Source organism: Momordica charantia, assembly GCF_013281855.1.
Source record: "Momordica charantia cultivar OHB3-1 chromosome 4 unlocalized genomic scaffold, Mcharantia_2.0 BLBB01000004.1, whole genome shotgun sequence".
In the NCBI taxonomy this organism is placed as follows: Eukaryota; Viridiplantae; Streptophyta; class Magnoliopsida; order Cucurbitales; family Cucurbitaceae; genus Momordica; species Momordica charantia.
The window spans coordinates 10986769-10997065 of record NW_028275162.1 but is presented as its reverse complement, the minus strand read 5'-3'; the positions used below and the strand labels follow the sequence as shown (position 1 = coordinate 10997065).

The following is a 10297-nucleotide window of genomic DNA, read 5'->3' as shown; positions in this document are numbered from 1 at the left end:
TTACGGCACTGCGAGAAGCCCCACTTGTTGTCAGCGGTTCCGTTGTTAACGAACCCACTAAGCCGAAGAAAACCGAACAAAAAACCGCTCCTTCTCGTTCAAGCTTATTCACGATCTTTTTCGTTATCTGTTTTGCATTCTCGTTGCTGTTTTCCACTGCACCCGTTTATTCTCAATAAACTAAAATCAAATAAGTATAAAAATAAATAAATGTAGCCTTTAAAGAACATCAACCAACAATTGAAAGAATTAAATTTCACGTCTTTTCATCTATCTCGCTCTCGTTCATGCTCGCTTTCTCGATGAAGCTCATGCATGCTCTCGCTGTACGCTCTCGATCAAGTTCATGCACGTTCTTGCTGTACGCTCTCGATGAAGCTCATACACGCTCTTGCTGTACGCTCTCGATGAAGCTCATGCACGCTCTCGTTGTATGCTCTCGATCAAGCTCATGCACGCTCTCGCTGTACGCTCTCGATGAAGCTCATGCACGCTCTCGCTCATGAACGCTCTCGATCTAGATCATCCTCGAAGTAGCTATCCATATCCATTTAACGCGCTAATGATCTCCTTCTTGCCTTCACGCCCTGTCTGTCAGCTTCTCTCCCTCCACGTCTAAAAATCAACAACCCAGTAAACAAACAAATAAATAACTTATATGAGAACAAGCCCAACGAAACATTTGAAAACAAAGACCGATGGATAATGGAGTTCGAGCATCGAGAGTCAGTCGCCTGTAGATGACAGAAGCAAAACAACCCTAATAGTGAGAGAGAAATGGAAGACCGATAGATGCTGGAGTTCAAGCATCGAGAGTTGCCTGTAGATGAGAGAAGCAAAACAACGAAAAGTAATGAGAGAGAAATGGAGTGTTTTCAAATAAGGGAAGGAAAACTAAAAACTTTTGGTACCCAAGTAAGGAGGGACATTGAAAGTCATTTGGCAAAGTAGGTGATGTCAGCAAGTGACTTGAAAACTTGTGTTTTGAGAAGGGCGATTAAAAAACTTAATAGGCCCCTACAGGAGGCTTATTTTGTCAATTTCCCCTATGGTTTTTTAGGCTAGTTTCAATTTGGCCCTAATAATTTTAAAATCTCAACCTTACAAATCATCCTAAGTATTGCAACCGCTACGTGCTTCCATGCCTGCTTGCTGTTTTCCTTGCCACGCACCCACAGCATCCCAACGCTTCTCTCTCACGCACTTGCGCACCTTGCCATGTTTGCACGCATGACCCCCTCAGCGCCCACAACGTGTCCTATTAGCCCTCACATGCTTCCCCTTGTAGCCATCGCCTTGTTTGCCGCCTGTTTCATATCTGTTAATGCAGAAATTTGGCCTTCGTGGATCTCGCCAAATTCGAATCAATCTTTGAGAAGAAAAGTAATCGACAAGACCTGCAAAACTAGCACTAAAGACTGGTGTGGTAAAGTCAGAATCAGAGTAGTCGACTATAGAGAGTAGGATATTTCAGTGTAGCAAATAGTAAGGACTCGTAGCATACTCAACTATGAGTATTTTACTTCTATTTATACATGGAAAAGCTAGTATCACTAGGATATCTTATCGAGAATCCTGAGGCCATCAGGATATCTTGTCCTTTTGAATATATGATATCTTCTCCTAAGACCATCAGGATATCTTCCCATTTTGAATTCCTTAAATAAAGAGAATTTGAATTGTAGAAAATAGGGATTTTCTTATCCATAGCAATAGCCTCCACTCTAAAAGTTTTTGAAGATAATGAGTTATTCAAAATGTCAGACTTCTGCTTTGAGAGTATTTTGTCGTTCATGGGTTGACTATTTTTATAGAACAGCCCCCATATCATTTTGTCGAGTTGGCTGTAGTCAAGTCACTTAGCTCTGCCATACAGTTAGTTTTAACTGTTTAGGTTTTTTTTGTTAGCCTTGAGATCTAAGTTTTAGCTCTGCACCATCATTCGGTTTCTAACCTATTTGGCTTTTGCCCATGATTTTATACCCTTGGTTTACCCTCGGGTTTCTAACCAATTTGGCTTTTGCCAATGGGTTTATGCCCTGAGTTTAGTCGACACCCTTGAGTTTCTAATCTAATTGGCTTCTGCCTATGGTTTTATACCCAAAGTTTAATCAACACCCTTGGGTTTCAACCTATTTTGACTTTTGTCAAATAATTTTATACTTTGGGTTTCGTTGATTGATTTGGCTTGCTTGCTTTCTGTTTTAACCTTGCTGAGCCTGTACACATGCCTTTTTGAGTAATTTGGGATTCTTTTGATCATTTAGGCTTAATCTGTCATTGGTCTTCCTCGATTTCACTGATTGGCTCTAGCTTATCAGCCTGCTTCTTAGGTCCGTGCCAGTTCAAGTTCTTTAACCATTGTTACTCGATCACCTGACACCGACTTAAGAAGGTTTTGTTTAAGGTATAAACAAAAAATTTCTCAAGTATAAAACATATGAAATAATTAAATATTTAAACTAAAACATCACACAGTAGAATAAAACATTATGGGAAAATCCACACATCATGCTTAAATAAAATTGAAAATAAAGAAACAAATAAACAACATGCTTAGCTTTTTATTTAACGATTCACCACCTTCAAGCTTTGTCGTTCTCTTTTATGTCGCTTTTTTCTATCTCCAATTTGGGGTTTATTTAGTCAATTTAGCTACATCTTCATTAGTTGAAACGTTTACCTTTTACATCATTGTGAATCAATGGTGTTAGGTCCTGCTCCACTTGTGGTTGGCTGGGACCTATCCTTTTGTTGCTTATACTCAAGATGGATTGTCGCTTCTGCATTCCAACCGTTTGTGATCATCCCCTCCTCAGATGAACATAATATTTTACCAGAACACCAATCATGTAAAATAATTATTTAATAATGACCTACATAATTAAGTTATTAAAGAATATTTGACTAACCTATTTTAAAAATTGAAAACAAATTTAGATTAGAAAATTTTAAATTCAAGACATATATTGCCTTTTAAAATAAGTCTGATCGAGGCCCGCGCCCTACTTGCTTCCAGCACCCACTCGCGCCCCAATCTTGCCAACGCCCATACTCTCCCACCATGCTAACCTCACAAGAGGCCAGAGCCCCCGCCAGCATGTGCACCCACCGGATGGTTGCCCATTGTCCGACTCCCGCGCGTCTACACTCGCGCGCCCCTCCCGCTGCAAGCGCGCCCTTACCTCGCCAACCTGGCAGCGCCCTCAACCGCGCGCCCACACGCCTCTACCGCGAAGACTTGCGCCCCCTGCCGCTAGCCCATGTCGTGCCACCCGCACGCCCGCGCGCCAACTACCATGCCAGCCTTCTAGCGTGTCGCTTGGCATCTCAAGCACCCGACTATGCCTGCACGCGCACACCCACTGCCAGCCCCATGGGCGCACCCCTTTTGGCGCCAAAATTAGAGTGCCTTGCCGCCCACTCCTTGACAAATTAGGAAAATATTTTATTTTCTTATTTTGTCAAGCACTTTGTGGGAAATATTTTTGCTTTAGATTTTTATTTGCTTTTATTTTATTTTCTAGCAAATATCTTTTTTCTTTTAGGCAAGTATTTTGATAGAGTTTATTTTTCCTTAGATTTTATTTTGATTGCTTAGTAAGTTGGCACATTTTAGGCAAGATTTTAAAACTTTAGGAATATATCATTTTTAATATTGTTATTTTCCTTGTCAAGGTCATGGGCCTTAACCTATAAATAGGGGTGTACCTCTCATGTTTTAGACATCTTGGAATTATCATTGAATAGAAAATTGAGAGTTTTCTCACCCCTTAACATGAAATATCATTTTCCTTTGTGTGGTTGAACTTAGGAGTTCATATTTTATCCCTCAAAGCATGCTTGTTTGATTGGTCACCAAACTCGTGGAGTGTTTCCGACCTCGAGCATAGTGAGTATTCTGTCTGCTCAAGGTAACGACCACAAAGGTAATCCCTTTAACTCTTAGCCTTTCTAGTTGACTTGTGGCTCGAGTTATCCAATATGCTTGAGTTGTCGCATATCATGGTGCTTCTCAGGAGGGCTCCGCCCTATCAATTCAGGTTATAAAAAATGCAGCGTCATGTATTGTAGAGTTTTTATTGTGGGGTCCAATTCTTCATGTTAAGAATGTCGAAGTCGTGCTCAGCCACTTCACCATCTCACCTAGCCAACCTATTCTTGACGAACTTGATGAGGATCATCTATATTCTTGAATAATGGTCGGCATGTAGATCAGGTTGAACGTTGCTTCAATTGTTCCCCACAGACGGCGCCAGTTATTGATGCAGAAATTTGGCTTCCGTGGACCACGCCAAATTCGCACCAATCTTCTAGAATAAAAGGGATCGGCGAGACCTGCAAAACAGAATAGCACTAAAGATCGATGTGGCTCTTGCCACACAAGCTCTGATGCTTAAGTTAGAATTGGAGTAGTCGAGTATGAAAAATAGAGTATTTCAGCGTAACAAATAATAGGGACTTGAAACCTACCTCAACTATGAGTATTTTCCTTCTATTTATAGAGGGAAAAGCCTAGTATCATTAGGATATCTTATCTGAATCTAGGGAGAATCCTGATACTATCAGGATATCTTCTCCTTTTGAATATATGATATCTTCTCCTGAATCTTAAGGTCATCAATATATCTTCCCCTTTTGAAGAGAATTTGAATTGTATAAAATAGGTATTTTCTCATCCATAAAAATATTATTTAAGGAATGTTGTTTTCTTATTTGATTGAAGACATTTTATTTTGCCTTAAATTATTTGTTTTAATTTGTATTCTTATATTTTTGCTAAGAGAATTATTTTCTTTATTATTTTAGGTAAGGATTATATTTTCAAAATTAGAGAAGGATCTTTTTCATTTTTACTTTCCTTAGATTTTAGGATTATTTTTATTTTGGAAATTCATTGTAAAGGTCATTGGTCTTGGCCTGTAAGTAGGCGTTCTTTGTAGTCTTTGAGACAAGTCTTAGACATTGAATTTTAAATAGAGTGAGAGGTTTCTCTTCACCTTATTGTTTTTAGGCAAACCTCTTAGTGTATTCCTTTGTGTGATAGAACTTATGATGCATTGTTGAGAAACATTCAAGCTTGGTTGATCACCAAACTTGTGAAGTGTTTCGGCCTCAAGTATAGTGAGTAAGATGTCTACTCGTGAGGTAATTTGTCAAACTCTTCCCTTTCGAGTTGAAGCATCTATATGATTGGATTCAAGTTTCTGGAGGCTTGTTTAGTCCATACTCTTGGGTTGTCACATATAATTTGGAATTAGATCCTAGGCTCTATATTGGATTATCTTTACTTTCCCGGCTTTGTCTTTACTTTTCTTGTTCAAAAAACTATAAAATTCTATTATATTGTTCCTTGTCTTCCACGTGCTTTTTCATCTATCATTTTTGCATGACTGTGAGGATTTCGAAAATTTATTTGAAGTGTTCAAACTTTGCTTATTTTGTTCAACATTTAAAAAGTCTTCCAACAAGTAAAATGTCACTTTATACCGAGCTTGCTAGCCAAAGTTACATTTTTTTAACCATAAAATTTGAGAGAATCCAGCAAATTTGCAAAACCAAAGCCTAAACTTAATAATCCATATCATTTTACTCATAGCTCAAAATCCAGCTAAACCAGTGTTGTATTAAATATATTTGAGTTAGCTGTCCAACAAGACTAGAATCGCAAAATTTCAGCAGTGATCTGAAAGTTATCGTTGTTTTAGTGAACACTATTTTTTTTTGGTAAAATGGAGCTTAAGAGACCCATCATACTGTCATCTAGTGACTTTGAGATCGCCTTACAAGTATGAATTAAATCTTAAAGTTGTTACTAACCTGATATCTTTTTGTGTTGATTTTAGATGGAGCCAAATGGTGGAAGCTGTGGAGCAAAAGTCAAAGTTTTCCAAGTATGGAAATTTTAGACCGAATTCAAAGAAAATGAGATCTCTAACATATGCTCAAGAATTCTACCTTTGGTCCAAAGAGAAGAATTCATTTCTATGTTAGCAACCATGCATGATACTGACTACAAAATTCTACCTTTATGGTGAGTATTGTATGATATGTTTATTCTTGTTACTAATTAGGTTATTTTTATTGGTAGGTGATATTTTTTATTTGATGACAAATCAATTTATATAATGAGGATATGATATGATCATATTTGACACCAAGTTCTTGGAAGCAAGTGATCACGTCAAGTGGATGACTGCAACGACCCAACTTTTTCGTAACTTAAACTGTTTAAGGCGGCATTACTACATGCATGAGTTCAACGTTCCAAACCCTCTTAAAAAATAATAAATAGTAAATTAGACTTTCATAAAATAACTTGGGTGTAATTGGGTCAGCAGAGCCAGTCTCATATGATAAAGTAGGGGTGTAATTGGGTCGGTTCGGATAGGTTTTGGAGCAAAACCGAAGCCATACCGATTAAAGAATGCAAATTTATATGGAACCAAATCGAAGTGCTGGAGAACCGTGCCGAACCAATAAACCGTCGAATTGTTAGTTCGATTTGGCGGATTGACCGAATAGGGCGGTTTATAATGATTTTTGTCGATTCACTTATTTTCGGTTTCGGTTCTTGGCGGTATAACTTCGGTTCTAGCGGTTTTTTTATTGGTTTGGGTGTGTTATTATATTTTTCTCATCTTTTTTGTCTCCTTATTTTTATAATTATATTATGATGATGAAACTTTTTTTTTCTATTTCACCCTACCCTCATTCCTTACTTATCTTTTGCGTTTTTCAAATTTCAACTATCAATGTTGACTTGTTTAAAATAAAATATTTAATCATAAAATTGGAATCATCCAATCCAATCAAGTGAAATTATCCATCTCAAATAACAAATCACAAATGGGTACTGAATCCTCTTGATTAAGAAATGGGAACAAGCTAACTTCCATGAAACAAAAACAAAATAGATAAAAAGAATTCTAAATATGGGTGCAAAGAATGAGATCATTAACTATTTATTTAGACGAATAATAATCCAATAATAATACTATAATACATTTAGAACAAAATCATAAGTCAATAAATCTCCACAACAAAAATCTAAAATGATGGAGAAAATACATACATGCGCAGCGGAAGTGAGCAAGAATCGAAATAACAATCTAGATGCATAATACAACCTAGGATTAAACATGCATGATCATACATTATGATGCTTAAAGATAAGTAGAGAAAAATACAAACCTTTGTAGCTTTTCAAAAATCTTCAAATAGCTCCAATGAAGGACCACCAAGAGATCTTCCTAGCTATTCTCAAGGCTTGGAATAGAGTGGTGAGACTCTTTTTAGAGAAGGAAAAAATTAGAGAAAAGTGGAGCTAAAAGGAGTTACGTAAGCTTTTTGAAAACACATCAAATGGCCAAAGGTTCCAAGAGATCTTGATGTTTGAACAAAAGCCTTCTTAAATAGGCAAATTACATGCAACTCTTGCATGTCAAAGTTCACCAACAGCTTACAACACATATTCCACTCATGCATGACATGACTAAGTGTCAAAATGCATGTCTAAGTTCACTAAGAGCTTACAACACACATTCCACTCATGCATGGCATGGCTAAGTGTCAAAAAGTGAATTTTTGAGATTATTTAAATGTTCCACTCAACAAGTTAGTGGAATTTTCCACCAACTTGGTTAAAAACATTATTTTAATCTACTTTAGTCAACCTTTGACTTTCTCTGGTCAAAGTCAACTATTTGACTTTTTCCAAAATCCGATGTTTGATGAAATCCATGCCTCCGATTATGAATCCGCATTCATAATTTTAATATTTAAATCCTATTTAAATATTTTGTCCAAATTTCTCAAATTGATATCATATATCAATTACTTAATCATATCTCATATGATTAACCTAATTCGTACGATTTGAATTATTCCTTCAAATTATTCCAAGTTTATTCCTATACGAGCTAGCCAGGGGACCTTATGGACCTACAGATCATGAGCTCCAACGATCCGAGATTAACCGGTTAAACTCTTTAACCTAGTTAACCAACAATCGTTAACTACGCGGTCACTCCACTAAAGCCCGTAGCTGCACTCTCCTCACTGTAGATATATTATGTCCATTTGATATAACCATGATCGGTAAGTCGACCCTTCACAGGTTGTTCGTAATTACAGCTGGGTCAAAATACCGCTTTACCCCTGTAATTACCTCTTGTTCCTTAAGTCCCACTAATCCTCTGATGAACAATGATTTGTAGTCCAACTATCAAATAAAAAAATCCTCTCAAACCTTTTGATGAGGGTGGCGCCAATTGTTCAAGACCTGGATTCAGCCCTTAAGAGAACAACCTCTCTACTATCCCAAAATTGGGTAGAAGTGAATTCCTTCTTGCACCCTATGTCCCTAGCTATCTACCGGGTCTTACCCCTGAAATGGGAGGCTTATTGAGCCAGCGCTGTTGAGCTGCTCTCACCCATGCAGATCTAAGGATAATCCCGAGTAAACAGAAGTTCATAGTTAGCTCAGGATTAAGATCGAGTTACCTAGGCCATCAAAGTTGAGATAGTCAGTTTCAAACAGTAAACGGTGTTATAAAGTAAAACTGACTATCTCATGGTCCGGTCTTATGCAAACTCTTTGCACCGGACACCCCCACTCGCATGTCTTCACATGAACGAATTAGGATCACATCGTTTGTACTAGCTACAAAGTGGGCCGCATCCATAGTGTCCCCAGAATAAGGCGCCCAACCTTATTCCTATACTATAGACCATTTAGACTGTTAACTCAAACTTGATCCATATTTATGTCTCTTACATAGAGTTTGAGTCTCAGGTAACAGTCTAGGATCCTTTATTTTATTGGATTTAGATATAGTAAGAACATTTTATTGGATGAATAACTACTTATTGATTAAAACCTTCAATAACAACTTTATTGAATGATAAAAGTATATCTGTCATTTTCAAACTATGAGTTTTAGGACATAAAACCCAACATAAAAGACACCATACAATTTTAAATTGTAAACCAAAACATTAAATAACAATTGTTCAATCTCACAAAAAGTAAAAATTAAATAGTCAAATTACAGACCTAAACAACAAAAGTTAATTGAAAAAAAAAACTTAAATATTTAATAATTAAAATTCAGAATTCGTGAAACATTCCCCTCCCCTCATTTAATCATATTTATGTTATTATTTGTTGCTTCCTCTATGCCTATACAATTTTTAAAATCTGTAAAAATAAAATAAAGTTATAGTTAGCTTATTAACATTATAAAATATAAGGATATATGTAATTCTTTAATGAAGTTTCTCCTTTTTCAACTCGAGAAACTTCCTCCAAATGTGATCTAAGGTTAATACTAATAGCATTTGAGCGTAGTCAATTTTGTACATAAATAAATACCTAGTGTAGAGTAGAAATGATCAATTACTCTCCCACTAGTACTGAAATGCAGACTCAGCAGCGATAGTAGAGGAATTGCTAAAACATCTTGTGCAACATTGCTACGAACCTTGTACCTAGAACAGTTAACTTTCCACCAATCTAAGGTGTCAAAATCATCATTCAGTTTCGTACGACGCTCCAATAATTAAATATCCACTTCTGTTTCCACATTCATATCATCTTCTTCATCTTTCAGATCAGTACTTTGATAGTAAAAAGAATTTGCAACATTATCACTTGTAATAGCAAAAGTAGATCTACTCATTTGACTCTTTGAAGATGTTAAATCATTCTTAGATGTAGATAAACTATCACTACAAGAAAATTGTTGTTCAACGATGAATTTTAGAGACGAAAACAAAAAACGTTGCTACAAAAGCGACAAAAAACACTTGCGACGAAAAAGTGATGCATCGCCCTTCTCGAGCAACGACAATGGGATTTCGTCATTCACTTTGCGACGGAAAAATAATGTCTCACTTAGAAAGTGACAAGATGCTTTTCATTGCTTTGCATGGTTGCCCGCGCCCTTATTGTGTAAACAAAACAATAGCGTTTTGGTGCCTAGCAACGAAACATATTTTTGTCGCATTGCACCCATTCCAAATTGTTTTGGAATAAAAAACGATGTCGTTTTGCCACCAAGCGACGAAAATGGTTTTCGTCGTCGAGCATTTTTTTTAATATCCGTGAGTGTCTAGACCAGCTTACACGGATCTTCAACTAATATCACAGGGCAACTACCTGACCCTACAACATTTGGTACTACAATACATACTACTATTCCACCAAACTCTAAACTCATGTTTTATATATACTTTGGATTTGAAAACAAAGAAACATAGTTTACGTTTTTAAAATCCTCTCAAAGAAACATTG

General features: G+C 36.7%; 1 long non-coding RNA gene across 1 annotated transcript; it reads right to left on the bottom strand.

Moving 5' to 3' along the window:
* On the bottom strand, positions 1–7369 carry LOC148211788 (uncharacterized). Its single transcript, XR_015790151.1, has 3 exons — positions 3771–7369; positions 1101–3426; positions 1–820 (listed from the first exon to the last, which is right to left on the bottom strand). It is a non-coding gene; the product is annotated as an uncharacterized LOC148211788 (long non-coding RNA).
* Positions 7370–10297: the final 2928 nt, after the last annotated feature.